At 39.1% G+C, this 26,910-nt stretch overlaps 1 long non-coding RNA gene across 2 annotated transcripts in view; it reads left to right on the top strand.

The window, feature by feature from the left end:
* The window catches only part of LOC148125585 (uncharacterized), a 28,546-nt gene extending 2,868 nt beyond the window's left edge, over positions 1–25,678 (top strand). Inside the window, exons 1-3 of one of the 2 annotated variants that reach the window (XR_015743971.1) lie at positions 16,096–16,297; positions 16,472–16,635; positions 25,321–25,678. This is a non-coding gene — a long non-coding RNA (uncharacterized LOC148125585). Of the gene's footprint in view, positions 1–16,095; positions 16,298–16,471; positions 16,636–25,320 lie in introns of those variants that run through there. The other variant, XR_015743972.1, reaches the window with a different exon arrangement.
* The last annotated feature ends 1,232 nt before the right edge of the window (positions 25,679–26,910 follow it).

Raw genomic sequence — 26,910 nt, 5'->3', positions numbered from 1 at the left:
GGAGAAGATATCTTTACAAGCAGATAAGGATATAGAACTGACTAGTAAATGGACTAAGTTACTGAATGGATATATTTGTGTATGACATATGGACTGATTGACAATGTTTAAACTCTAATAGGATTAAACAACTATTTCAACTACAAAACAGTGTTTGTCATCAGTGTGTGTAAACTCTAGGGCCCTTCCTCTCTCATTTGGCTGCCTGGCTTGACTGCTGCTGCACATTTTGTTTTTTGGGGGTTTGTCCCCAATAACAAACATTGGTTATGGGCCCAGTGAGCACAGTCTAACTAACGAGGATATAGCAGTGAGAGTTGGTGTGAGTTGCACATTACTGTAAAAACAAACTGTTTTTTTTTTCAGTAGTTTTTTAAATAGTTACATATCTGAAGAGCAATGGCACAAGTAAATTTGCCAAATCTGTCCATGATATCCAGACTAGATGGAACGAACTATGTTTCATGGTCAATGAAATGTAGTTTACTTCTACGAAGAGAAGGTTTGTGGGACATAATAACAAACCCACCAGATGTGACTAACTTAGATCCTAATGTTGAAGAGGATGACAAAAAGATACAAGACTATAAACGAAAGAATGAGCAGGCTTTATGCATCATAGGACTGACTCTCTCTGACCAGCAACTAATCCATATCCGTGGAGAGGAAAATGCTGCAAACTGCTGGGAGAACCTCAGGAAGATATATGTTCGGGACAGTGTAGGAGCTCATATATATCTTACACGCAAACTATTTCGAACACATCTTCAGAAGAATGGAGACATGTTAACTCATTTAAATTGTATGAAGAGCATTTTTCAGGAATTACAAGAAAAAGAGCTTACATTTAATGAGTTGCAACAAGTATACATCATACTGTCTTCATTAGATCAAAGCTATGATGATTATGTGACTGCTTTAGAAGTATTGCCAAAAGATAGTTTATCATTAGCCGAGATTACCGGCAGGCTATTAGAAGAAGCCAGAAGAAGGTGTGAACGTGACCAGCTGAGAGAAGATAAACCTAATAAAGAAGAGAAATTATCTTCAAAGCTTGAAAGGAACCAACTAAGTAAATTAAAGCACCCGGAAGAAGAGAATTTATCTTCGACGGCATACACAATTAAAAAGTGTTTTAATTGTGGAGGCAGAGGACATTTGGCAAGATTCTGCAGAAAAGAAAAAAGCCAGAATGTAAAAAAGCCAAAGATATCTTTTGAACTAGCCACGTTTAGCAACTGTGATGTGAAGAATGATTTATGGGTGGTCGACAGTGGTGCATCCCACTGCATCACGAGAGATAAGACAAAATTTATAAAACTGTCTACAAGCTCTCAACATATATCACTTGCTAATGGCTGGAACCTCAAGGCCAAGGGAGAAGGTATTGCATACTGTCCATGCTTAAACCAGGATATAAAAATGTTGTATGTACCACAGTTAAAGGTGAACTTGCTTTCTGTAAGGGTATTAGACAAACTAGGTTATGTAATTACATTTAAGGATAATAATTGCATAATTGAAAAAGATAACAAAAGGGTATCTGCAGCTTTAAATGGAACATTGTATGTATTACATGATAGTAAGAAAGGGGAGGCACAGACTGTATTTAACAATATAAAGCCTCATAATGAATGTATCCATTTATTGCATAGGCGTTTGGGGCATGTAAATTTTAAAATGCTAAAACGTACAGTAGAGTTATCTGATGGAATAAGGTTAAAACCTTGTGATAAATATTTGCGTTGTAATGTCTGCTGTGAAGATAAGAGTAAAATATTGCCTGCAAATAGGCTAAATGGTTTCAAAACTAAAGAACCTTTAGAAGTAGTATTTGCAGACATTATAGGTCCAAAGAAACCCAGTATGGGGGGTGCTCAATATATACTGAGCATTATGGACCATTATTCTAGATATGGGTTTTGCTACCTAATGAAAAGCAAAACTGAAACATATCAACATTTCTTCAACTGGTTAAAATTTGCAGAAAGAAAGACTAAACGGCAATTGATAACCCTGGTGACAGATAATGGTACGGAATTTGTTAACAGCAAATTGCAGAATAGATTAAAGGTAGCTGGAATAGAGCACAAGAAATCTGCACCATACAGACCACAACACAACGCATTTATTGAGAGAAGAGGCCAAACACTACAGGCAATGGTTAGAACAATGTTAACTGATTCTGGATTACCTGATTCTTTGTGGGGGGAGGCCACAATGTGTGCTAATAACATATTGAACAACGTTGTTAACACAACTACTGGTGAAATACCATTCACCATGTGGCATGGCAGGAAGCCTGATCTGAGTTACCTGCACACATTTGGTGCACCAGCATGGGTGCATATCCCTACACAACTCAGGCGTAAAGGGCAACACAGAGCTAAACAATTATTCTTTGTTGGTTACCAAGCAAACCATAGGGCATATAGATTTTGGGAGAAAGGCACATCTAAGGTGTTATGTAGTGCCAATGCCCAATTTCTAGAGCACGTAGGATGGGATAAGTTAGAACAGGATAACAATAAAGAAGTAATTATTGAATCCTATAGAAATCCCATTAATTATCCCTGTAACTTTAAGAATAAAGTAAAGAGACAAATACAGGCAGAGATAGAGCCCATAAAGGAAGAAATAGTACCAATAGCTGAGCAAGCTGAGGAACATGAACAGGTAGTAATTCAAAAAAGTCCTCATACAAGCCCAGCAATTCCCAGAAGAACTACACAAATATCTAGACCGCCTGATAGATACCAGGCTAACGCAGTGTGCCAGATTAATAAAGTTCCATATACTGTAGATGAAATAAACATGTATCCTACTAAAGATAAGGAAAGTTGGTATGCAGCAATGAATAAGGAATTAAAATCCTTAAAGGATATGAAAGTATATGAAAATGCGAGATTACCTGTTGATATAAAACCCATTGGCTGCAAATGGATTTTTAAGATAAAAACTGAAAAAGATGGTAATATAATCCATAAGGCACGATTAGTAGCCCAAGGTTTTAGACAAAATGCCAATGACTATGATGAGGTATTTGCACCTAGCCTTAAAGCAGCAACATTAAGGGCAGCTTTAGTGTGGGCAGCAAGTAAGAAATATATAGTCAACCATCTAGATGTAGAAACTGCTTACTTGCACGCTCCACTAAGACATACTGTATACATGAAAAAACCTATTGGATTTAAAGGTGAAAATAATAATGATTATTGGTTGTTAAAAAAGAGCCTCTATGGTCTTAAACAATCAGGCTATGAATGGAACCAGTATATTGTAAAGGAACTAAACAATATAGGGTTTAAAGCAGTTTAGCCGATCCATGTCTATTTAAAAGGGAGACAAATGGGAAAATATCATTATTACTATTATTCACAGATGATATTGCTTTGATTACAGAAACTAATGATGAAGCCAATAAAATAATAGCATCATTAGCTAAGAAAATAAAAATCAAGCAATTAGGGAGATAAAGAAATATCTAGGTTTGAATATACTGAAAACACAGAAAGGTTTTAAGATATCTCAGGAGGATAAGATATCTAAATTGCTAATAGATTATAAGATGGAACTTTGTAAGACTGCAAAGACTCCAATGAGTGAGGATATTTGCAAAATGGATACTCAAAGTCCCAAGTTTGATAAGGTAATATATCAATCTTTGATTGGTAGCTTATCATACATTAGCAATTGGTCAAGGCCAGATATTGCTTATGGTGTTAATCAACTGGCACGACATAATAATGATCCACTTCAATGTCATTGGAAAGCATTAAAGAGAATTTTAAGGTATCTTAAAGGAACATTACACCATGCACTGTATCTAGAACCAAAAGGTGATCTAATACTGAGTGCTTATGCAGATGCTAGTTTTGCATCAGAAAGAGACACAAGAAAGTCAACTTCGAGAACAGCCATAATGCTGGGTAAGACATTAATAGGTTGGAAGTCAATAAGACAACAGCATATAAGTTTGTCTACTATGGAAGCAGAATTCTCCTGTTTGTCGTTATTATGTACTGAATTAATCATGTATAAGCAGATGATGAATGACATGGGATTAACTGTAAATTATCCTATAATTGTACATGAAGATAATCAGGCAGCAATTCAAATGGCCACAAATATTGCAGTAAAAACTAGGAGCAAACATACAGATTTAAGGTACTTAAATGTCAGACAATCTGTAAAGAGTAAAATGATACAGCTGGAGTACTGCATGTCGGAGGACAATATAGCTGATAACTTTACTAAAGCCCAAGGTGCCATTAAGCACCAAGAGAGTTGTGTAAAGTATGGTTTTAGATTGTAAGGGTATTATATATTTATATCACCCAAAAGGGGAGAATGTTGGGTATAACATTGATACACCAACTAAGTTTGGGTGAATAAATATATAAACCAAGGTTTGGGTGTTTGTAACTTGTAGCTTTAAGCACCAAACTGCTTGTAATTAACTAATTAAGGGTGCGGTTACAAACGGCAATAAAAGGCAGTAAGAGAAACGTAACTCTCTCTCTGCTTGTTTTTTCTGCTTGCTACTGTTTGTTTGCTACTGTTTGCTACAACTGTTTGAATACCTGAACGAAAGGACTATTTCATTGATGTGCTGATATCCTGTGAATACTCAGCGTTGTCTTCAAAAGGAAAGGTATCAAAGGAGAAGATATCTTTACAAGCAGATAAGGATATAGAACTGACTAGTAAATGGACTAAGTTACTGAATGGATATATTTGTGTATGACATATGGACTGATTGACAATGTTTAAACTCTAATAGGATTAAACAACTATTTCAACTACAAAACAGTGTTTGTCATCAGTGTGTGTAAACTCTAGGGCCCTTCCTCTCTCATTTGGCTGCCTGGCTTGACTGCTGCTGCACATTTTGTTTTTTGGGGGTTTGTCCCCAATAACTAACAGAAATCATATAACTGCATACCTGCTGATTTCTTCTTCACCTTCTAATGATATTTTGCATTGCATCATGGCATTTGTAGTGGTTACAATGAGATTAGATAAGAGGAGATATAGCTGCCTATAAAATATTATAAATACAGCATAGTAAAACATGAAAAGATTGGAAAGTTTCATTCTGCAGCATATTTGAGTAAAAGCACCCACTACTGAATGTGGTAATCCAAACATATGAAACCATAATGTTGAATCCCACTTGATCTTTTATCTAATTTTAGCAGAACTAAGCACCGGCATGAAAAAGCAGTTATTTCAGAAATGCCTGCATTGAGACTCACTCTCAGTCCTTTCTGTTTCTGTAAGGTTACGAAATATTTAGCTAAATCCAAACAAAAATAGTTGCACAGAAAGGGTTATTCATAACAATAGTGTGGTTCAGATCAGGATTCAAATTTTTTTACTGCTGGTTCTGTGGGCGTGGTTTGGTGGGCGTGGCATGGCATGGCTTGGTTGGCATGGCTTGATGGGCGTGGCAGAGGAAGGATACTGTAAAATCCCCATTCCCTCCCCACTCCTGGGGGAAGTTTACTGCAAAATTCCATTCACTCCACACCCCACTAACCTGCTTTCCAGCTCCGTTCTCCTGTGCAGGGCAACAAAAGAAGATCCAGCCAATCAGCTGGGACTTAGAAGGCAAAGAATAGATGGGGCAAGGCAAGTCAGAGTGGGTATTTGCAGGTTCTCCGAACTACTCAAAACTTCTGCTACTGGTTCTCCAGAACTGGTCAGAACCTGCTGAATACCACCTCTGGTCCAGTTGCAGATGAATGGAATGGGATTGTCAGCCTTCAAGATTTTCTCCCTTTGCTTTGCATCTTTCGGCTGTCATAAGTAACGGGGGGGAGGAGGGGGGATATGGTTATGGGAAGTGAGCTGGAGGGGTTACAAACCAGAACTGTATAAGTTGAGGTGGGGGGTAGATTCTTGCTTAGGCTTCTATCCTATGCTATGCGCAGCTGCAACCCTTTATCAAACTATGTCAAGGTCAATGGACAGAGGCCTCATCACCACCTGGAGATGCCCACATGATGATATACACAACTTTTAATTGGATGAGCCAATTGAACTATTGGGGGTGGGAACATTGCCATTACTTTGTATATGTGATTTATGCTCCCATTTTCTCAGATTCAGAATTCTTTTGTTGCTACCACTTGATTTCCAGTAAAAGATATCTTTTCTCTAATTAATGGAGTCTAAGTATTTCTTTCTTGGATTTTGAATGGAGCACCAGCTGACATTATTCTGAATCTCCACGTTACCAGCCCACCCGGAGAATTAATACGTTTTCTTCCGAGGGGGTCTGAACACAATGTCAAATCCAGCCAGTGACCAAGAAGACCTGGGAGTAACTGGAGGACAAGATTCCCTGCTGTTAGAGGCAGCAGGAGAAGCTGACTTGTTAGCAGAATTAAGTCTTGGTGAAAAACCAGCTGTAAAACCCAAATGATCCCTGGGAGTTGGCTGGAAGGATCCTGAGGAAAAGCCTCCTCCAGGAGTGACCACTGCCCATTGGTATGGAAGAGAAGAGCCATGGCAAGAGAAGGAAAGAAATAATTTTTTACTAACTCAAGCCATGCATCTTTTAAATGAAGCTATCGGAGAACCTCAAACTGATCAAAGGTATGAGGGAGAGGATGGGTAGGCAGCCCCAGCCAGAAGAATCAGAGCAGCCACCCCCATAAATCAACCTGGGCTAGCGCAACAGGCAGCAGCAGCCCAGGGCCCCCCAGCAGGGGGAGTAATTGCCAGAAGACATAGAACTCCAAAGGTGCCTCCGTTGGAAGTAAAATATGGGGGGGGGGATCCCAAGGAGTTAGGATTTTTCCTAGCACAAGTCTGGAGCCATATGGAGGAATATGGAGGGGATTTTTCCTCAGAAGCAACCAAAGTTAGATGTGTTAAAAGGGCTCTGGAGAGAACAGCTGCAAAGTGGATGGTGACTTTGCATAATGATAATGCCCCTCAGCTGATGAATTATGACCTGTTCATGACTGCGCTGTGGGCCAGGTTTGAAGATCCACTTGCTGAACGTAAGGCCAGAATTAGGATGAAGACCATAAATCAGGGGCGGAGATCAGTGGCCGACTACACCCAGGAATTTAGAGAACTGGCATGTCATATTCAAGGCTGGTCCCAGGGAGCCCTGATAAAAGCTTTTAAAGATGGCTTGAATTAAGATGTATATCAAAGCTGTATTGCCAGAAGAGACCCCAATGAGCTGCAGCTGTGGTACGTGTTGGCAGCAGAGGTGGAAATTGATCTGACCCGAAACAGATGCTGGGGGGAGTGTCTTGGTTGGAGCAAATCCTCCCCCATCAGCCCTCAAGAAGCCTTAAAACCTCAAAAAGGAGGAATGGCAGCCAAACCCAAGACCACTGCATGCTTCCGGTGTGGGAAGGAAGGTCACCAGGCTGCTGACTGCCGTGCCAAGCTAGAGCCAAAGGGCGTGCCAGGAGGAAAAAGAAAACCTGAAAAACTCCCAGCAAAGCCTTGTGAAACGGCGCTTAAAGCAGAGGAGGTTGTAGAGGTCGCCCCTCTGAAAGGAGAGGAGCTGGGAACTCCAACCTTTTCTGTGAAGAGAGTGAATCCAAATTGGAAGACGACTCACTGGTAAGTCCAAACAAGGGCCCTATGAGCATTCCAGTGAGATTAAGGGTACTCATGTTGGGAGAAATATTGGCCTTGTTAGACTCTGGGTGCACAAGGTGCGTAATCAGCTTGGAGGTAGTAGAGAAAATGGGCTCAAGGCTAAAGACTTTAAAAATGCCCATAGCTTTTTGCCAACTGGATGGATCGGTAGCTGGGCGCAGCCCTGTACATTTCATAATGGAACCAGTAGAAATGATGATGGGGAAGCATAGAGAGACTTTGTGATTTATTGTGGTTCCTGGGATGGAGTGCCCCCTAATCCTGGGTTTGCCCTGGCTCCAGAAATGGAACCCCCATGTCGATTGGAGGAGGGTATCATTGCACATACATACTGACCAATGCCCAGAAGGGGAGGGGCAATCTCAACCGAAACTCAAGAATTTCACTGAGCTGTCCTCCACTGGCACCGAGAGTCTGAGGGGGAGGAGAAAATTCCAGAGGAATATTGGGTCTTAAAGGAGGTATTCAGTGAAAAGGCCTCAGACGAGCTTCCCCCCATCGCTCAACAGATTGCAGCATTGAAATTTTGCCAGGAGTGAAACTACCAAAATCAAAACTGTACTCAATGACACCACGGGAGCTAGAAGAACTGTGGTCATTTATTGATAAGAATTTGGAACGTGGTTTCATCCAACCTGCTAGACCTGGTAGCAGCCCCAGTATTGTTCCATGAAAAGAAAGATGGCTCTCTTCATTTATGTGTGGACTACAGAAACCTCAATGCTATTTCGGTGGAGAACGTGTACCCCCTCCCCTTGATGAAGGATATGTTGGCCTACTTGGCCAAAGGGAAATTTTTTTTTATGAAACTCAACCTGAGAGAAGCATACTACCAAGTTTGAATTAAAGAAGGGGATGAATGGAAAACTGCTTTTAATTGCCCAATGGTCTGTTTCCAATTCAACGTTCTTCCATTTGGCCTACAGGGGGCCCCTGCAGTATTCATGCAAAAGATCAATCAGGTATTGCATGAACATTTATACAAAGGGGTGTTGGTTTATCTTGATGATATTCTTATCTAGACGGAGACTCGTGATGAACATGTGAAACTACTGCAGTCAGTTCTGGAAAAACTTTGAGCTGCTGAGCTGTACACAAAGTTGCCCAAGTGTGAATTTCACCAGGAAAAAGTTGACTATTTAGGCTATCGCATATCACATGATGGCATAGAAATGAATCTGGGGAAAGTTCGTTCCATTTTGGAATGGGCCCCTCCCCACACCAGGAAACAACTTCAAAATTTCTTGGGATTTGCTAATTTTTACCGCTAATTTTTACCTGCTTTTGCGAAGATTGCAATGCCTATCACAAATCTCCTAAAAACCAAAGGGGAAATGAAACTGAAGCCTAGTAAACCACTGGAGTGGTCCATGGAATGTCAAGCCACTTTTGAGAAGCTGAAATGACTGTTTGCTACTGAACCAGTACTCAAGCACCCGGACATGGATGCTCCTTTTGCAATCCAAGCCAATGCGAGTGACATAGCAGTCAGGGTGGTGTTGCTACAAGCAAATGCGATGGGGACTCTGCAACCATGTGCATATGCTTCCTGTAAACTAACTGAAACCGAAAGAAGATGGGCCATCTGGGAAAAAGAAGCTTTTGCAGCTCGCTGGGCTCTGTTAACCTGGAGGCATTTCTTAGAAGGGGCAAAACATCCATTTGAGGTGTGGACGGATCATAAAAATTTGGAGGCTTTGAAAACGCCTCGGAAGCTGTCTCCCAAGCAAGTTCGCTGGGTACAGTACTTTAAGCACTTTAATTTTTAATTGAAGTACATTCCAGGGGGGTGGGGGAAGAGAACTTCATGGGGGATGCTTTATCTAGATTACCTCAATATAATAGTGCTCGCCAAGAAGTGGTACAGCCTATTGTCCCAACCAAACAGTTGGCAGCTCCAGTGGTTACCAGAGCCCAGGAAAAGAAGGAAGTTGACTTATCAAATGATTTAACTGCACAATTAAAAGAAGCTCTAAATCTTGATGATTGGTTCTTTGCTCATTCAAATAACTGTACAGTTAGAGATGGATTGGCATGGGTGGGGGGCAAATTATATGTGCCAGCAAAGCTGAGAAACCAAATATTACAGCAAGCTCATGACTCTAAAGCTGCTGGACATTTTGGATTCGTGAAGACCTTACACTTGGTTAAAAGGCAATTTTGGTGGCCTACCTTGAAAAAGGACATTGAGACTTATGTGGCTAGCTGTCCCATCTCTGCTTAAGACCACCCAAGGCCTCCTCAACCCACTAAAATACCCCATGCTCCCCACAATTGCTTCCCCGCCAACCTCCTGCACTGGGTCACTTACCTTGTGAAGACCTAGCAAGCAGTCTCCTCTCCAGCCTCTCAGCCATGTGCGCCCCTCTGCAGTTCTATTCAGACCTCCATGGGCCTCTCCTGACCCATCACAGGGTAAAATGGAGCTTCCGAGGAGTGGATCTGGCCCTCCAATGCTTCATTCGGGCCTCTGGGGCACCCCAGAGGAATGAAATAGAGCTTCTGAGAGGCAGATCCTCCCCTTGGAAGCTCCATTTCACCGGTAAAATTCTGGCCAAATGTTGCAGATCCTCTGCAGTTGTTCGTAAGGGCAAACGACTGCTGTGATGCTGCAAGATTCGTAGTTTCAGGACTTGTTCACAAACACTAAGGAGCGCTTATCACTAAGGGAAGCTCATAACCCAGGGATTACCTATATTGCAGTATCTCCAACCCATCAATCTAGTAGATTTGAGCCTCTTGGTGTGGTGTACATGGGATTCACCATAATTGAGATTGCCCCACTGATTCACTTTGCAGGTATTGATACAATCTATTTAAATAATATGAAGTTTGTTTCCAATGTTATATGAATTGCCAATAATAGAAAGAAACAAAAGAATGTAAAGCTATAGCTATGGAAACAACCTATGACACTGACAGCCTAATTTCTACTAAAATTCTTAATGAAAAAAATTAGTCCAATATCAATACACCATAGTTAAGCTGTACAACATTTCAATCCAGTAAGTTTCAGGTGCAAATATTGGAACTGCTCATCTAAAACAGGAGCCCTCAAGCCCCACTACCAGACCTTGAGTCATTCAGAATTGAGCCACAGAGGTGTCAGGTGAGCATTCAGGCACGTGCATCCCCATTTGTGCAAGCAGTGGGTGAGTGTGAGCAGCGGACGCACAAGCCTTCCCCTCATGCAAATGGAGCTGCAGGTGTTCACATTCATGTGCATCACTAGTGTTGAACCATCCCTTCTTGTCTTCCCCCCACTGGTCCAAAAAGCTGGAAAAGTTGGGGAACTCTAATCTAGATCCTATCCAGACATATCTTCCTTTGCTGTTCCACTCTCACACACATAATGGTGATTTAGTGGGTTCATTAATATTCCCCAGCAATTCCCTTCACCAAAACCCAGAACTGTCCCAACTAAGTCCAGCCAAAAGCAGACCAATGCTAGCCAACGAGTCCATAAGGCACTTAAAAGTTTTCCAAACAAGATAAACCCAGCAAGCAAAATTAAATCCCCAACACAAGAGGGTTTATGAGGCAAGAAAGTCCAGAGTTCACAAGGCATGATCTAAGTTAAGACATGATCCAAAGTGAGTCAGGGATCACAATGACCAAGGAAACACACAGCTAGGAAATGAACACATTGTTTCTAGCATTGTCTCCATCCATCCATCCATCCATCCATCCATCCATCCATCCATCCATCCATCTGCTAAATAGTCAGCTTCTGGTACAGCCCATCAAAAGGGACAATGCTGCCTCCTCGCAAATAATTGGGTTAACCTTCCCTTCTCCTGCCTTTTCTCAGCCCTGTGTGTACTTGGACCAGGTGCAGAAGGCAGTTCATCTTCCTCATTGCTGATCAGCTGCAGCTTGTGCTTCAGCCAAATCCTTCTCAAATGGCTGCTCAGAGCCATTGACCAACTCTCCTCCTGACATGACTGAAACTGGCTCATCTTCCTCCAAATTGACATCTGGAGGGGTATCTGGGGAAGCATCCTGGGAGTCAACACACTTCCCAACATGCTTTGCCTCAGTCATGAAAACCTTAAAAATGGGATGAATTCTAAAGACATTACACAAGTTTGGAAAATATCTTTTTCGGAAATTATAACATTTAAATGAAAAACAATGGTCATTTCTTCAACCTTCTACCCCAGGTTTTCTTCCAATAGCCCTGCTGCTACTGATGCACTATGCATTTCTACCACTAGATGAGATATGTTTTTTTTTCTTTTTAGCTTCATACACAGTACAATATTAGCAGAACTGGGATATGAAGAGCTCATCATGTTTGATCTGATTTGCATCTGAAATACAATCCCTGTCAGCAGGTTTCTCCTGTGGAAGCTTGGGTATGGGTACAAAGTCTTGTCCCAAAGCCACTTTAAATGGAGTAAACCCAGTACTACTATGTACCGAATTGTTATATGCCACCTCAGCAAATGGCAATTGGTCAGCCCAATTATCTTGCTGATAATTTATATAACATCAAAGATACTGTTCCAATACTGAGTTAGTCTTCTCACAAGCCCCATTGGTTTGTGGGTGGTGGGTGGAGCTTAAGCCCTGGGCGGAGCCCAATAACTTCAGGAACTCCTTCCAAAAGTTTGAGGTAAACTGGACACCCCTATCTGAGATTATGCATTCAGGAACCCCATGTAACCTGTAGATATGTAAAATAAACAGTTTAGCCAACGTTTTCACAGATGGGATTTTTGGACAAGGTATGAAATGTACCTGTTTGGAAAACAAATCGGTTACTTCCCAAATAACTGTATTCCCCCCACTTTCAGGTAATTCCACTATAAAATCCATAGAAATTTCCTTCCATGGAGCAGTTGGTCTAGCCACATTTGTAGTAAGCCTGCTGGTTTACCAGGAGGCCGTTTGGCTGAGGCACAGATAGGAAAAATGGGGTAAATGTATCACTACATAAAACTATGGCAAAATCCTTGAGGTTCTTCAAGATTTATAAAACATTAAATTACATTTAAATTATATTTATTTTTCCTTTAAGTTAATAGCAAAAATTGCTACAGGGAGAGGAACGGGTATTTCCAAAGTAACACTATATCTTTTAATGCAAAAGGTTGCTCAAATAACTCTTAAATTTGGAGGCCTCAGCATCTGATTAACCAGTTACCACAAGCATTCATCTAGTCATACCTGAAATATTTAACCTATAGTCATTGCTGAGTCATCAAGTTCGTTAGTTGCCATTTTAGAACTTAATTTACGCATGGAAAATTAACAATTTCAATTCTTGTGAACAAATTCTTCCCAACTGAAATATGGTCATAAAAGCATTTTTTCCATCTATATATGTGTGTGTGTATGTGTGTGTGTGTGTGTGTATGTGTGTATGTGTGTGATTTTTATTTATTTATTTATCTATCACATTTGGGAACCACCCATCTCCCTCCCAGAAGTACTCTGGGTATTGTATAAGTAAAATGTTAAAAACATAAAAAACCCAAATATAAAAATTTTAAATAGAGGCAAGGTAATTAAAATTTGACATTAAAAATTAATTGAAAGGTGGAGGCAGAGTTTTCAGGGTGCTAATCAGCCCCATGGCTGTTGCTCCTCTGAGAGCCCTAAGCGACATGGCAGAGCCAGGTCTTTAGATATTTTTTAAAGACCAGGAGAGTGGTGGTGGGGAGAATGTTCCAAAGGGCAGAGGCAGCAGTAGACAAGGTTCTCTTTCTGTTGAGCAGAAGGAGGTGGTTCAGGTTGTTTTGCTTTTAAAGTCAGCTATGTTTCACCAGATGATTTTTGCAACAAGTGTGCACCACTTCAGAAGCATCTGTGTTTCAAGGTGTTCATCCAAAATTGTGATTCTCTTAAAAAAAACAAAAAAAAAACTGCTGTGAATTCTGAAATACAGTTTCATGTCCAGTAAAAGACTACTCTTTGGAGAATGAATTGCTTCCAGAAAAACCAGGTTCTGAAAAAAACAGCTCAATAAAGATGTAATGGTATATGAGAAAGACCTTGACAGGCAGGGCAAAGAGATACTGCCTAGGAAATAGGCAGATAAGAGAGGGCATAACCCTCAGCTGCCTAATGGGAAAGAGTTTCAGAAGGGACCTTCCCCCAGTTTCTCAGACCGTAAAGGAGACAGCAGAAGATTTGTACTTTCAGATTCTGTTACTGTAGCCTTATAATAAAGCAGAATTAGCTTGGTTATTGTCAAGATTGACTCACAAGGCACCTGTCAACCTTGTAGCTGTTTTCCTTGGTGTCTTCAGGGCTGCCACAGTGGTAGCTGGCTGAGCTGTGGGAATGGGAGATAGAGATAGCGAAGGCTTTAAAACCAAAATAAAATTCTTTTCTCTGAGTACCAAGGACGTTCCCACCAGGTGTGAGGAGGCAGGATGTGAGTCCGGATGAACTTTGGACCGTGACCTGGTTGGGCCATGTGATGGTCTGCAGGGGCAGGAGGAGGAAATATGTATTTTTAACTAGGGGGAAACCTGAGGGACTTTACAGTCAGAATTTCCCAGATATGCCAATATGACATGTCTAATAAATCTATACTTTGAGGAATATACCTCGGAGTTTTGATTCTGTTGGGGGCGTTACTTGGAACCCTGACAGCACCCTGACTTTCTGCTTTCCATTTGACAAAGAAGCAAAGGGAGGAGGGAAGGGTATGGGTGGGATGTGTGGGGAGTTGGGAGGGAGAAACGGAATTTATGTGAACCATTTGCAGCCTGAGAAAATCTCGAAACTTCAAGTTCGTACACTGAGAACTTTTGGAAGGCACAGACGGTTTCCCAAAACAAAATGTTTAACCTGGAATGGTGGACAAGGGACAATGTGTGGCCCAGGGAAAGAAAAGGTTTTTTTTTTTAACTATATTGTGTTTCGTGTCAAAACCTTAAAACTGACTTCTGTGCCCTCTATGGGTTTATCAGTAAAGTTACACTTTTGGGAAATAAAATGTCCCTGGAGTTTCTTTTGCTGTACATGCCAATGGAACAGTTGACATAAATGGAACACAAAACGATGTTTTCGGTGCCACAAACTGGACTTTTGATGGCCAGCTGAGAATTTAAACTAGTGGGGGAATGTACTGGAATAAGAAGAAAGTTGTCTGAATCTCAAATCACCCAGAAACAATGCTAAGAAAAAAGTCACTCTCAGGGATCCAACTCAGTGATCTTCCATCCAGAAGATTTGGCTTGCTTCTCCTAGTTCTTGCCCATAATTGATGGATTTTCTGTAGCTTTTCAGTTTATACTCAGTCAGGATTAGTCTTTTGGATAAGCTATCTGACTTTAAATGGTTGCACTAAATAGTTCAGCATGTTGGGTAGAACTGTCCCTGGATGTGTTACTGGGTCTTGGATTAAGTATAGATGCCAATTTTGCAGGGCCCAGCACAGATTTCTACTCTCCTCCTCCTTGCTATTAAACCCAAATGCATCATGTTGTTTTAAATTACTGTCCTTCAATCTCTTGTCAGTGTTGCACACTAAAAAAAGAAAAAAACTTCCCAGCTTTTTTCTATTAGGAATCAAAGAACATTTGGACAATTAGAAAGAAAATAGAACAAAGATAAGATAGGTAACATATTGCTGTATAATAGTAGATATGATAGAATAGAAAATATGGGGCTTCCATACTACTCATATGTTGCATTTATTCCTATTCTAATTCCTATTATTCTTAGAGTGGTAATAACACTAAAACTCAACTGATCACAGCAAAATTGGAAAAAGGAGAGGTGAGATTGAAGACTACAGTACTGAAAAACAACTCCAAAGAACGGCAGTAAACAGTAGCCTAAATAGGAATAAAATTATGAAGGCTTACAGAAGGATGAGAAAAAGATTGCAGTATCTTGAAAAGGAAGGCAATATTGCAGACTAATTTTAATACAGTGAATCTCACCAGTTTGTACACTCTGCCACATGGTGGTGAAACAAAGGTATCACATCCTTGTTATGTATTCTGAGATGAACAAATGATTTTGGGGGGGCTTTAAAGGTCACACGTGTTGCCCATTGGTGAATTGAGACATGTATGTATGTATGTATGTATGTATGTATGTATGTATGTATGTGTTCTGGCCCCGATTCCCGAGCCTATACTGTCAGAGGAAGAGGACCTGGAAGATGAGGAGGAACTGGGAATGCCTTCCTCCCCAGGACCTTCCTCTCTGGCAATGCCTTCCTCCTCAGGACCTTCCTCCCTGATAATGCCTCAGGTTCCATCAGACAACCGAGAGGAACAGCCTGAAATTAATCAGGAGGAAGGCATATCGGAGCAGTCCCTGACAGGGAGTAAAGAGGAAGAGTGTTGGCTCAATCCTAAGCAGCGTCGTAGGGAGAAATGTGAGCAGCAACGTGCCTTGGAAGGTCAGAGAGTGAGCTGAGTCATTGAGCCACACCCCACAGGGGATAAAAGTGTGTGTGTTTTCTCCTGAAACTTTGTACGGGAAAAAGTTTAACCTTACTTCAGATTTTCTTTGTGGACTGCCTTGTGATTTTCTGTAAAATTTTATTTGCTATCAGTTCGGACTTGGCAGGCAGGACGTGTTGGAATGCCAAGAATATTATCAGTTCCAAAGAATTAACTCTGTGAAGTCCGAGCCAGCTTGCCTGCCTGTGTTTGTGTGAGTTTGTACTCTCATCTTTTGGGAAAGAGGAAAGGTGAGACAGAACATGTATGTATGTATGCATGTATGTATGTATGTATGTATGTATGTGTGTGTATGTGTGTATGTATGTATGTATGTATTTATGTAGCACATATATGCTTACACTTGCACACAATATATACGCAAGCATAAACACACACATTTACATGCTGGTTCTCCCTTCTAGGGTAGAGATACTGTTTCTGTTGCAGAGAAGAACGAACATGCTTCTCCGTTCCATGCCACATTGTTATTTATACATGGACTTGGAGATTGGACTGCACTATTATTGACTGATCATTGAGAGCTGTGGAAAGAAGGAGCAGGTTATCCAGAGCTGTTCAACAGCAGGTAACAAAACCAAGGAATTAGATGAGCTGTGGGTATAGAGCTATATAATTGATGATTGCATTATAGGTAGGTTTTGACTTATAACCGGTTCTCTTAGCAACCATTTTAAGTTACAACCATCCCGAAAAAGGGGACTTATGATCTGGTTTTAAAGTTCTGAAGTTTGGGCACTCTTTCAGGTCACGTGACTGAACTCTGGGCATCTGGCAACACAGCTGCAGTTACATCCATTTGTAGAGTTTCATGGTAATGTGAGTGTATTTTACAATGGTTTCACCAACAACTGGCACTTAACTTCTGGTTTTTGGCACAACCATACCCATACAGAACCATTGGCTTGCCTAACAAACATGGTGTTCACTTAATATGACAAAAAAGGCCACAACAACTATTATGACATATGATTGTAATAAGCTGGCTCCACTATGGTCATATGTTAACTACCTGCACTACTTAAGTACTAGAAAGCAATAGAAAAATTTAAATCTTCCTAGTCAAATATAAGATTTAATGTATGTTTCCCTTGCCATGATACTCAGGTCATTTTGAGAAGTCACAAAGCTCCAGAGGGAATAGCGATTGCTTTTGAGGTGCTGGCTAGTGCAGTGGATATTGCAGTGTTACAGAAAGAGGCAAAAGAAGGCAGGCATTCAATGTGATTAAATGGTGTAGGAAGATAGAGAACTTTGTGTTTGCTTAGAGTTGTGCCATAATGGACATAAAGTAGGGACACATAGCACAGTCTGGTACACAGCACAATAGAGACAAGAAATTGCTCTGTGAATATTTTTTTCTAAAATATAATACACATGCTAATCTTACCATTACTTCATCTGCCTCTGTATATGGCATTGCTTGGCACCTGCCTTGCAACCAATAATCTGTAATTTGAGCTTCTTTGTTTCTGTAAAACAGATATAGCTTGTGTTTGGCAGTAAACTTGGGAGCATGGCCCACATATCTTTTGGGTGATTGCCCAGCCTTTGCAGACCTTTACAAATAAACTATTTGGAGTCTGGATTTTGGCTTTGTAGTCATGATTGAGTAAGTGATCAGATTCAGCACCCACTTTGTATATTACAGTTGAGGAAGGAGAAAGGAGTTGCAGACAGTGAAGCAACATCATAATGAAGCAGGGTTATAACATTTTAATTAAAAAGTAATGAGTAAGAGAAAATATGCAGATATCACATTTTCTCTCTCCCTTGAGCAATAAAATCTGACCCAGGAAGTGAGGACAAGGGTCTAATGAAGTTGAACTGGGAGAGTGAAAGAGATTGCAAATAAAGTATTCTTTTATATTGTAAAGTGTTACTACCGCTAGTTAAAAGAAATGTTAATTATTGATATATAGATTTCCATGGTATGGAAAATAAGTCAAGCTGACACTATTTAACTAAAGTGATTTGAATTTAAGCAGAGAAATAAACCATAGGAATAACCTAAAACAGTCTTGTTTCACTGCTGAAAATATTAAAATTTGGCCAAAGTATTTTTCTCCCCCAAATAATTGTCCTTCTTATATATATTATTTGAGGTGTGATGGCTCAGCAGTTAAAGATACTGAGCTTGTCAGCTGGAAAACTGACAACTGAGGTTCAAGACCTGAATGCTGTGTGATGGGGTGAGCTCCCATTACTTGCCCCAGCTCCTGCTTAATTTGGATTTTGAAAGCATGCAAATGCAAGTAGATAAATAGGTACCACTTTGATGGGAATGTAATAGAATAGAATAGAATACTTTATTGGCCAACTGTGATTGGACACACAAGGTATTTGTCTTGGTGTAAATACTCCCAGTATACATAAAGAAAAGGTACATTCATTAAGAATCAAGAATCATAATGTACAACACTTAATGATAGTCATAGGGTACAATCAACAATCAAATCATACTAGGAAACAGTCAAGTGGGAGGGGATGGGTGATAAGGAGTGGTGAGAAGGTTAACAGTAATAGTAGTGTACACTTTGTAAATGAACAGTGTTGAGGGAATTATTTGTTTAGCAGAGTGATGGCTTTCAGGAAAAAACTGTTCTTGTGTCTCGTTGTTCTGGTGTGCAGTGCTCTATAGTGTCGTTTTGAGGGAAGGAGTTGAAACAGTTTATGTCTGGGATGTGAGGGGTCTGTAAATATTTTCACAGTCCTCTTTTTGACTCGTGCAGTATACAGGTCCTCAATTGAAGGCAGGTGGGTAGTAATTGTTTTTTCTGCAGTCCTAATTATCCTCTGAAGTCTGTGTCTGTCCTGTTGGGTTGCAGAACCAAACCAGACAGTTATAGAGGTGCAGATGATAGACTCAATAACTCCTCTGTAGAACTGTATCAGCAGCTCCTTGGGCAGTTTGAGCTTTCTGAGTTGGCGCAGAAAGGACATTCTTTGTTGTGCTTTTTTGATGATGTTTTTGATGTTAGGTGTCCATTTTAGGTCATGTGATATAGTAGAACCTAGAAATTTGAAGGTCTCTACTGTTGATACTGTGTTGTCTAGTATTGTAAGAGGTGGTAGTATAGGAGGGCTTCTTCTAAAGTCTACCACCATTTCTACAGTTTTGAATGTGTTCAGTTCCAGATTGTTCTGATTACACCATGAGGCAAGTTGTGTAACTTCCTGTCTGTATGCAGATTCATCATTGTCTTGAATGAGACCAATCACTTTTGTGTCATCAGCAAACTTCAGTATTTTAACAGATGGATCGTTTGAGATACAGTCATTGGTCATAGGGAGAAGAGAAGTGGAGATAGCACACAGCCTTGGGGGGGCCCTGAGCTGATTGTACAGGTATCGGATGTGATTCCACCTAGCTTCACCTGCTGCTTCCTGTCTGTTAGGAATAATAGTATTTCATGAGCCTCAATGTATAGTTATGGTGGCTACATGATCACAGAAATGTCTTCAGACAATACTGGCTGTTTGGAGATGACCATTGTCCCACTAGAGTTGGACACAACTAGACAGGGGTAACCTTTACCTTTACCTTTGTATATTAGTTAAATAGGTTTGTGATGCATATTTTGGGGATGCTCTTCCAGATATTCTCATTTGTAGTAAATGGGATGTTGAGAGAGACCAATTTAGTGTGGATGATTGTTTGATGAAATATTTCCTTTATACACAATGTTCAGAAAATATGCAGATTTATTTTTATGAATTTTTTATTCTCTAAGGGTGACTAATGACCTTTTTTTAATGAGTTTATTATTTTTAATTGATGTTTTATTTAATATATTTACAAACTGCTTGTCATTCAGTGAATCTCTAAGCAACTCACACATTAAATATGATAAAACACTGTTACCAAAACACAGGCAAAAAGAAATGGCATCTAGTACAGCTGGTGAGTGGAGACCCCATATTGGTGCCCATGTAAGAAGGGTCACAAACAGTAGCCTAATCTGGATTTTAAATCCTGGAGTTAGGTTCGATCAGATGCTTTTCAATATGACTCTTTCTTCTTTTTCCAAACCACAGAACTCCGTGAATTTGATTTCTGCATAAATATGTGAAGATTATATTCATATTTTCAATGATAGACCCTAGAACAATGGCCCTCAGCTTTTTGAGGACCAGGGACTAGTTCCATGGAGAGAGATTTTTCCACAGACTGGAGGATGCATGGTTTCATGCATCCTGCATCCCAAGGATGGGGCTTGGCTTGTTTGTGTGGTCCAGTTTCTGGCATGCAGTGGACTGATGCCAGTCCACAGACTGGGGGTTGGGACCCCTGCCCTAGAATATTTTTGCATTGCAAGCTGATGAGTTTCAAAGTAATCCAGAATATAAATACTTCCATCAATGCTTCTATTAATAACTGGTTTTATATTGCAAGGGCATCAGTCCTTCAAAGTTGGTTAGGTTAGGAAACAGACATTGCAAGAACTACTGGTGTTCTACCTCGTTGTTCTAAGTTAAAATAACATAATTTTGGAAGTCTGAATAATTTCCCTTTCCCCCTCTTATGTGAAACAGAATCAAGACAGGGTTATTTTGAGTTTCTTTCTTATACTCTTTTCCTTCCTGGATATGTTATTTTTACTATCTCTTTCATCTGCCAGCAGTAAAGTTTTGCTTGTTTTTGCCAACTTTGTGTCTGTTTTTCTTTGCCCTATTTCTCCTTCTGGAACTAATCTCTCTTTGCAGACATATTGCCATGAGAAACCAGTACAAACCCATTCCCCCACCTTTGCTTGGCAGTTACTCAATGTCAACAGACATGTTTTCTTCCAAAGAATCAGATAGATGGGTGGAAATTTCTCACCCATTCTTGTAAACCAGTACTGGAGGTTTTATTGTGGTAGGAAACATGATGCGGTCCTCATCCTGGGGTTTACTATCTGTTGATAGTGGTCATAGATGACGGAGAATGAGTCTTCTTCAGGGATTTCAGATGGAACTGGTACAGAGAAAGAACATCTGTTGCATTCTCCCTTAATCTCTCAGATTCAGGGGAGCGCTTCCAATGAATAAAATATTTCAAACATCTCCTTCTACATCTAGAATCTAAAACACATTCCATTTTTTCTTCCTCATCCACCAAGATAGGGTTGTGGGAAGGGGGCTCCTCATAAACAAGCAACTATGATGGAAGACTAGATAAAATTTCATGATACAAACAGAAGGCCACTAGGTCAATTCTGAGTAACAGAAGGAGCCAATAAATTTCAAGTCCAAGTTTACAGATTAACAGGCAGAAGATAAAAATGTAGTAGAGAGCAACACCAGATCTCTTACTGCAATTGTAATACCCTATTGTCTGTATGCATCTATGTCATATCTGTGCCACAGAGACAGGACTGTGGAGGAATTTATTAAGTTAAATTCTGCAAATAAAAGTCAGCAGGGTTTTTTTGTTTGCTGATAAGAGACACAGCACCTCGAGTACTGTTTTAATAATTGATTTACTCCATTAGTGGGTGGATTGTGCAAGATGACAAATGAATCTGAATGTCCAATAGATAGAAGAGGACCTTCCAAAACTTGGTTATAATTTGAGATCCATAATCCAATTTGATGTGATTGACTAAGCCCCTACTTATAGAAATGCATAGAAAAAGTTGCTCCAGTTCCTGAGCTGATGAAAGGGCTTTGTAAGGAATAAAATATCTTGGTAAACAAACCCGCTTGCACAAAAATGGTTGTATAAGCCAGTATAGGAGAAAGATCAGTAATAAAATCCATCAGAAGTCCCAAGACCCCAAGAGTAAAAAGAGAGGGTAAAGCAAAAATGTAAATATGACCAGAAATTTACATGTCATGGCAGAATTGTAATACTGTATCTCTTCCCTTATAGCAAGGGAAACATGCTATATACATGACACTTGCAAAGCAACTGTTCATCATTCACAGATGAAAGTAAAATTTTCACATCCATTGGAACATGGACATATCAGCCTTGTTATTGAGTTACTCTGACAGATCTATTGCTTCTCAATATTTCTGGTATCTGGGGGTCTATTCTTGGGTTGCGGCAATAGCGGATAATAGCTGGAAAAATGGAGATGAAAGATCATATTCAGATTTTTGATGACCGTGCATCGAGTAATGTCTTTATGAGCAAGGAACATAAATAAACAGGAAAAAGGTGTGTCTAATGAGACATGAGGATTGTAGATACTTTTTGTAGGTGTTCCAAATATTTGTGATCCATGCATACTTGCAGTGGATGAATTGCTCTCCAAGAAATGTTTCTTTTGCTGGAATTCAGATTTTATTGCAAGCTATTCCTTTGAAAATATCATAGTTCCCTTCATCTGCGAGAAGCACTCTGCCATAAAAAAGCACATGGCAGAAAATATCCACTCTCCCCTTGATGCTTGGAGGAGAAGGGTTTCTAATGCTGCATCTGATGCATCTGTTTGACAAAAAGACTTGAGATGCTCAGGATGTCTGAGCAGTCAGGAAAAAAAATAATTTTCAGATGTTGAACCACTGCTCGCCTTTGAGTAGACCACCTGAACTTATATACCCTCTTTAAAAATTGAGAAAATAGCATTGCGTGGTCTATAAAATTGGAGATGACCTTTCTACTTTGCAAAGTCTACAAAACACTGGGCATCATTCACATTTTTAGCTTCCCACCACGAAAGAATGAACTGTACTTTTGCAGGATCAATTTGATACCAATTTAGATTGTTAAGATCAGGGGTCTCCAACCTTGGCAACTTTAAGACTTGTGGACTTCAACTCCCAGAGTTCCTCAGCCAGCTTTGCTGGCTGAGGACCTTTGGGAGTTAAAGTCCACAAGTCCTAAAGTTGCCAAGGTTGGAGAGCCCTGGTTTAGATGGTTCTCCTGCCTTTATTATTTTTATAAATAATGAGGTGGCGGACATACCTAATATTCCTTTGTCCTCCCTTTCCCCTACAATAATAATTGCAGGGTTGAATCACTGGTCCAGAGTTACCAGGCACTGGTCCAGAGTTACTAGTCCGTCTAAGGTAGGACTAGAACTCACAGACTCTTGATTTCCAGCCTGGTGCCTTAATCACTTTTAATCAGATCTTTTGTAGGGATTTGGTAATCCAAACAGTTAATTGAGGAGTAAACTTATTTTTTCAACTTAGCAAAATGTTTGTGTTTGTGAAGTGACTCTAAGACATTTCTGATATGTCTTTTTGAAGATGGCTCTTCTAAAAAAAAATCTCATTCAGGTACACTATGCGTGGCCACAACAGCAGAATATGTATTATTTTTAAATCTGAGACCACATCACAATTAACCAATCCAAAACTGTATGTATTCACTGTGTGTATTAAAATTTGCCAAAAGCAGTATTAAAGGCAGTTACATATTCATAGCATGCCTTTAGAATGGGATCCTGTAGATCTGAAATAAGAGGTGGTTGCTAGTGATTCCTAATGATTATTTAACGAGGTGCCTATAGTTATGAGCAGTCCTAAAAGAAACAATCTTCCTTAAGGACAAAAAAATGAAGGTGCAGATGTGGGAAATGTAGAAGAGTGAAGAAATGAAATGTGTATTCAGGGTCAAGATGGTATTTACATATTTTATCAGCTAACAGTTCTTCCATATCTTTATTTCCATTTTCCATTAAGAATTATCATAATTTTAGATGCAGAGAAGGCCTTTGACAACCTGAATTGGGGCTTTATGTTTAAAATGCTGGAAGAAATGGGCTTTAGAGTAAATTTTATGCAAGGAATTAAAGCAATTTACACATTACAGAATGCAAAAATGTTCATAAATGGTGATTTAACTATTCAAAAGGGCATAAGATAAGGACGCCCTTTTGTCCCCTTTGCTTTGGTTTTGGTAGTCTTGAATACAGATTATCAGACAGGATGACAAAATCAGGGATATAAATATTAAGAAAGAAGTTTATAAATTGAGAGCTTTTGTTTGTATTTCTACAGGATTGAAAAAATAATATAGAATATTTGATATGGAAATTTGAAGAAATTTGGAGCTCTGGCAGGTTTCAAAATAAATAAACAGAAAGCAACAATGCTGATTCAGCCTATGTCTTCTCAGGATAGTGATATATTGAATAAAAAATCAGGTTTTAGGGTCGAGAAAAAGGTAAAATATTTAGGGGTTATGTTGCCAAATACAAATATAAAACTGTTTGAAAATAACTATGTCCCTTTCTGGAGGGATATTAAACAGGACTTACAAAGATGGGATAAATTGCATTTATCACTACTGGGAAGAATCTCTGTAATTAAGATAAATGTTTTACCAAAGATGCTTTTTTTATTTCAGACATTACCAATACTCACAACTGACAACACATTTTAACAATGGCAGATGGATATATCTAAGTTTATATGGCAAGGGAAAAAACCAAGAATTAGATATAAGTTATTGCAAGATGCCAAGAAAAGAGGGGGCAGGGTTGGGTCTACCAGATACAAAATTGTATTTTGATGCATGTTGTTTGACCTGGGCAAAAGAAAGGGTGAGCTTTCAGAACAAGAGGCTACTCGAATTAGAGGGCCATGAATTAAGGTTTGGATGTCAATGCTACATGGTATGACAAAAGTAAAGTTAATGTTAATTTTAATAACCATTTTGTTAGACATGCCATAATAAGAGTTTGGAATAAATATAAAACTAGGCTCTCTACAAAGCTTCCCCTTTGGGTGTCACCACAGGAAGCTTTTTCAAGAAAAGAAATGTTGGCAAAGCCAGATTGGCTGATGTATGGTAAAATTTCATCTTTCAACTCTGGTGACCCAATATTAAAGCCGAGGGAAGAATTCGAATCAGAAGTTATGTTTGCCATTGCTTTACTTATGAAAGAAAGGTTTAAAATGGATTAAAAAGTGCTATGGATTTGACTTTGTAAAAATGAATTGAAACTTTCATTATGTGGCAACAATAACATATTATTGCTAAGATTTATAAAATGCTATTAAAATTGAATTTGGCAAATGAACATGTAAAATATTGTATGATTCAGTGGGCAAGGAATTTTGGATATAAGGTGATGCTTGAACAATGGGAAAATATGTGAACAAAGGGTTTAAAATTTACATTACTTTATAATCTAAAAGAGAATTTCTATAAGATGATGTATGACTTAACACCAGATAAATTATCCAAAATGTATAAAGGCTTGTCAAATGAATGTTGGAAATGTAAAAATAAAGAAGGAACCTTTTTATCATTTATAGTAGATGTGTGATAAAGCAAAAAAATTGAAGTATGATTCATATCTTAATACAGAAAATTCTGAAAACGGAGATAAAAATGAAACCATAACTTTTCCCTTTGGGTCTCATGGAAAAAGAACTGTGGAAAAAATTTGGAACTTTGTTACCATAAATTTTGACAGCAGCAAGGCTATTGTATGCACAAAAATGGAAGGACATTTCAATTCCTAGCATGGAAGAATGGTTGCGGAAGTTGATGGAGTTGGCGGAAATGGCAAAACTGACTACTTTTATTAAAGAAAAGAACATAAGTACTTTTGTTTCCACATGGAAATCGCTTCTGAACTTCGTGCTTGATGTGGAAAAGAATATAACTCTGACTTTGGATTTTACAGATTTGATTGATAGATCTTTATAGAAATGATTTGTGTATATTCTTATGGAAAAGCCAAAAGCTGTGATTTGATGTTAATGCTTTATTTTACTGTAATAGAGAGAGTTGTAAGTCAATGCTTCTTTTTCTCTTTTTCTCTCCCCCACTATTTCCCTCACTTCACTTCCCCTTTCACCTCCCGCCTACTATTCTATTTATATTTGTATTTTGTAATACTCTATAACTTAATAAAAAAAATGAAAACAGAATTATCATAATGTATACACATACATGCATCTCTCTCTCTTTCTCCCTTCCTCCCTCTCCCTCCCTTCCTCCCCCCCTCTTAATATATGCATACCTCCTTACAATATACATTATGCATAAATGGGTGCTATCAAGCTCCAGGAAATAAGACTTAAGGTTATTTTCAGTTGCTAGGGACTGTAATACATCCACTTCAAGAGCTGATATTCTTGTTCATAAATTGCTAGCAACTGCAGTAGTTTTATAACAAGAAATCAATGGTTGAAATTAGAGAAATGATTAAAAACATTTAAGAAGACCAAGTTGCCTAATTCCAGAACTACAAGCAGCTAGGCTGTTAATTAAAAGTTAACTTTAATTTATAGTAAAACTTTTATCTGGTGCCTGGGGTTTCTGTTTAGAAATTCATTCTATTAAGAGTCCAATCTGGTGAAATTGCATTCCACCAGATTGGACTCTAATAACAAACGATATCATATATACTCAAAAATCAATAATGTTTACTTCTAAGAAACTGGACAGTAGCCTAAATAGGAATTTCATTTGCACATTGAATCCACAGGCTGAAATTGGTAGTTTGTATATTTCCCTAGGCAACATAACTGTTGACCATACTGGGAGAAATATAATGGAAATTGTAGTCCAACATATTTGGAGGTTACCAGTTTGGCTGATGGTGATGTACTAAATTCTGCACTGGGGTGGTAGGTTTTACTGGACAATTTAACAGAACAATGATTGAAAGTAAATTTTTGAATAAATAAATAGAGATTTAGACTATAGATCTAAAAATGATTTTGTGTGGAGCTTGGGAACATAGAATAATTATGGCTTACGTTATTATGCTGCTGTAGTAATGGGATAAATTTTATTCAAGAATTAATAAAATGCAACCTTAGATTAAAAAATGAAAGATTATTTCAAGACAGTATTATTTCAGATAATGGGCTACTAATTTTAAGCCAGAAATGATTAGGCAGAAAATAACTTTTACAATAACTTTTTCTCCCCTGAAAAATAAGC

The sequence above is a fragment of the Pseudonaja textilis genome, chromosome 5, assembly GCF_049901715.1.
Source record: "Pseudonaja textilis isolate UNSWEBS1 chromosome 5, rPseTex1.2, whole genome shotgun sequence".
Classification (NCBI taxonomy): domain Eukaryota; kingdom Metazoa; phylum Chordata; class Lepidosauria; order Squamata; family Elapidae; genus Pseudonaja; species Pseudonaja textilis.
This window is presented reverse-complemented; position numbering and strand designations above follow the sequence as displayed.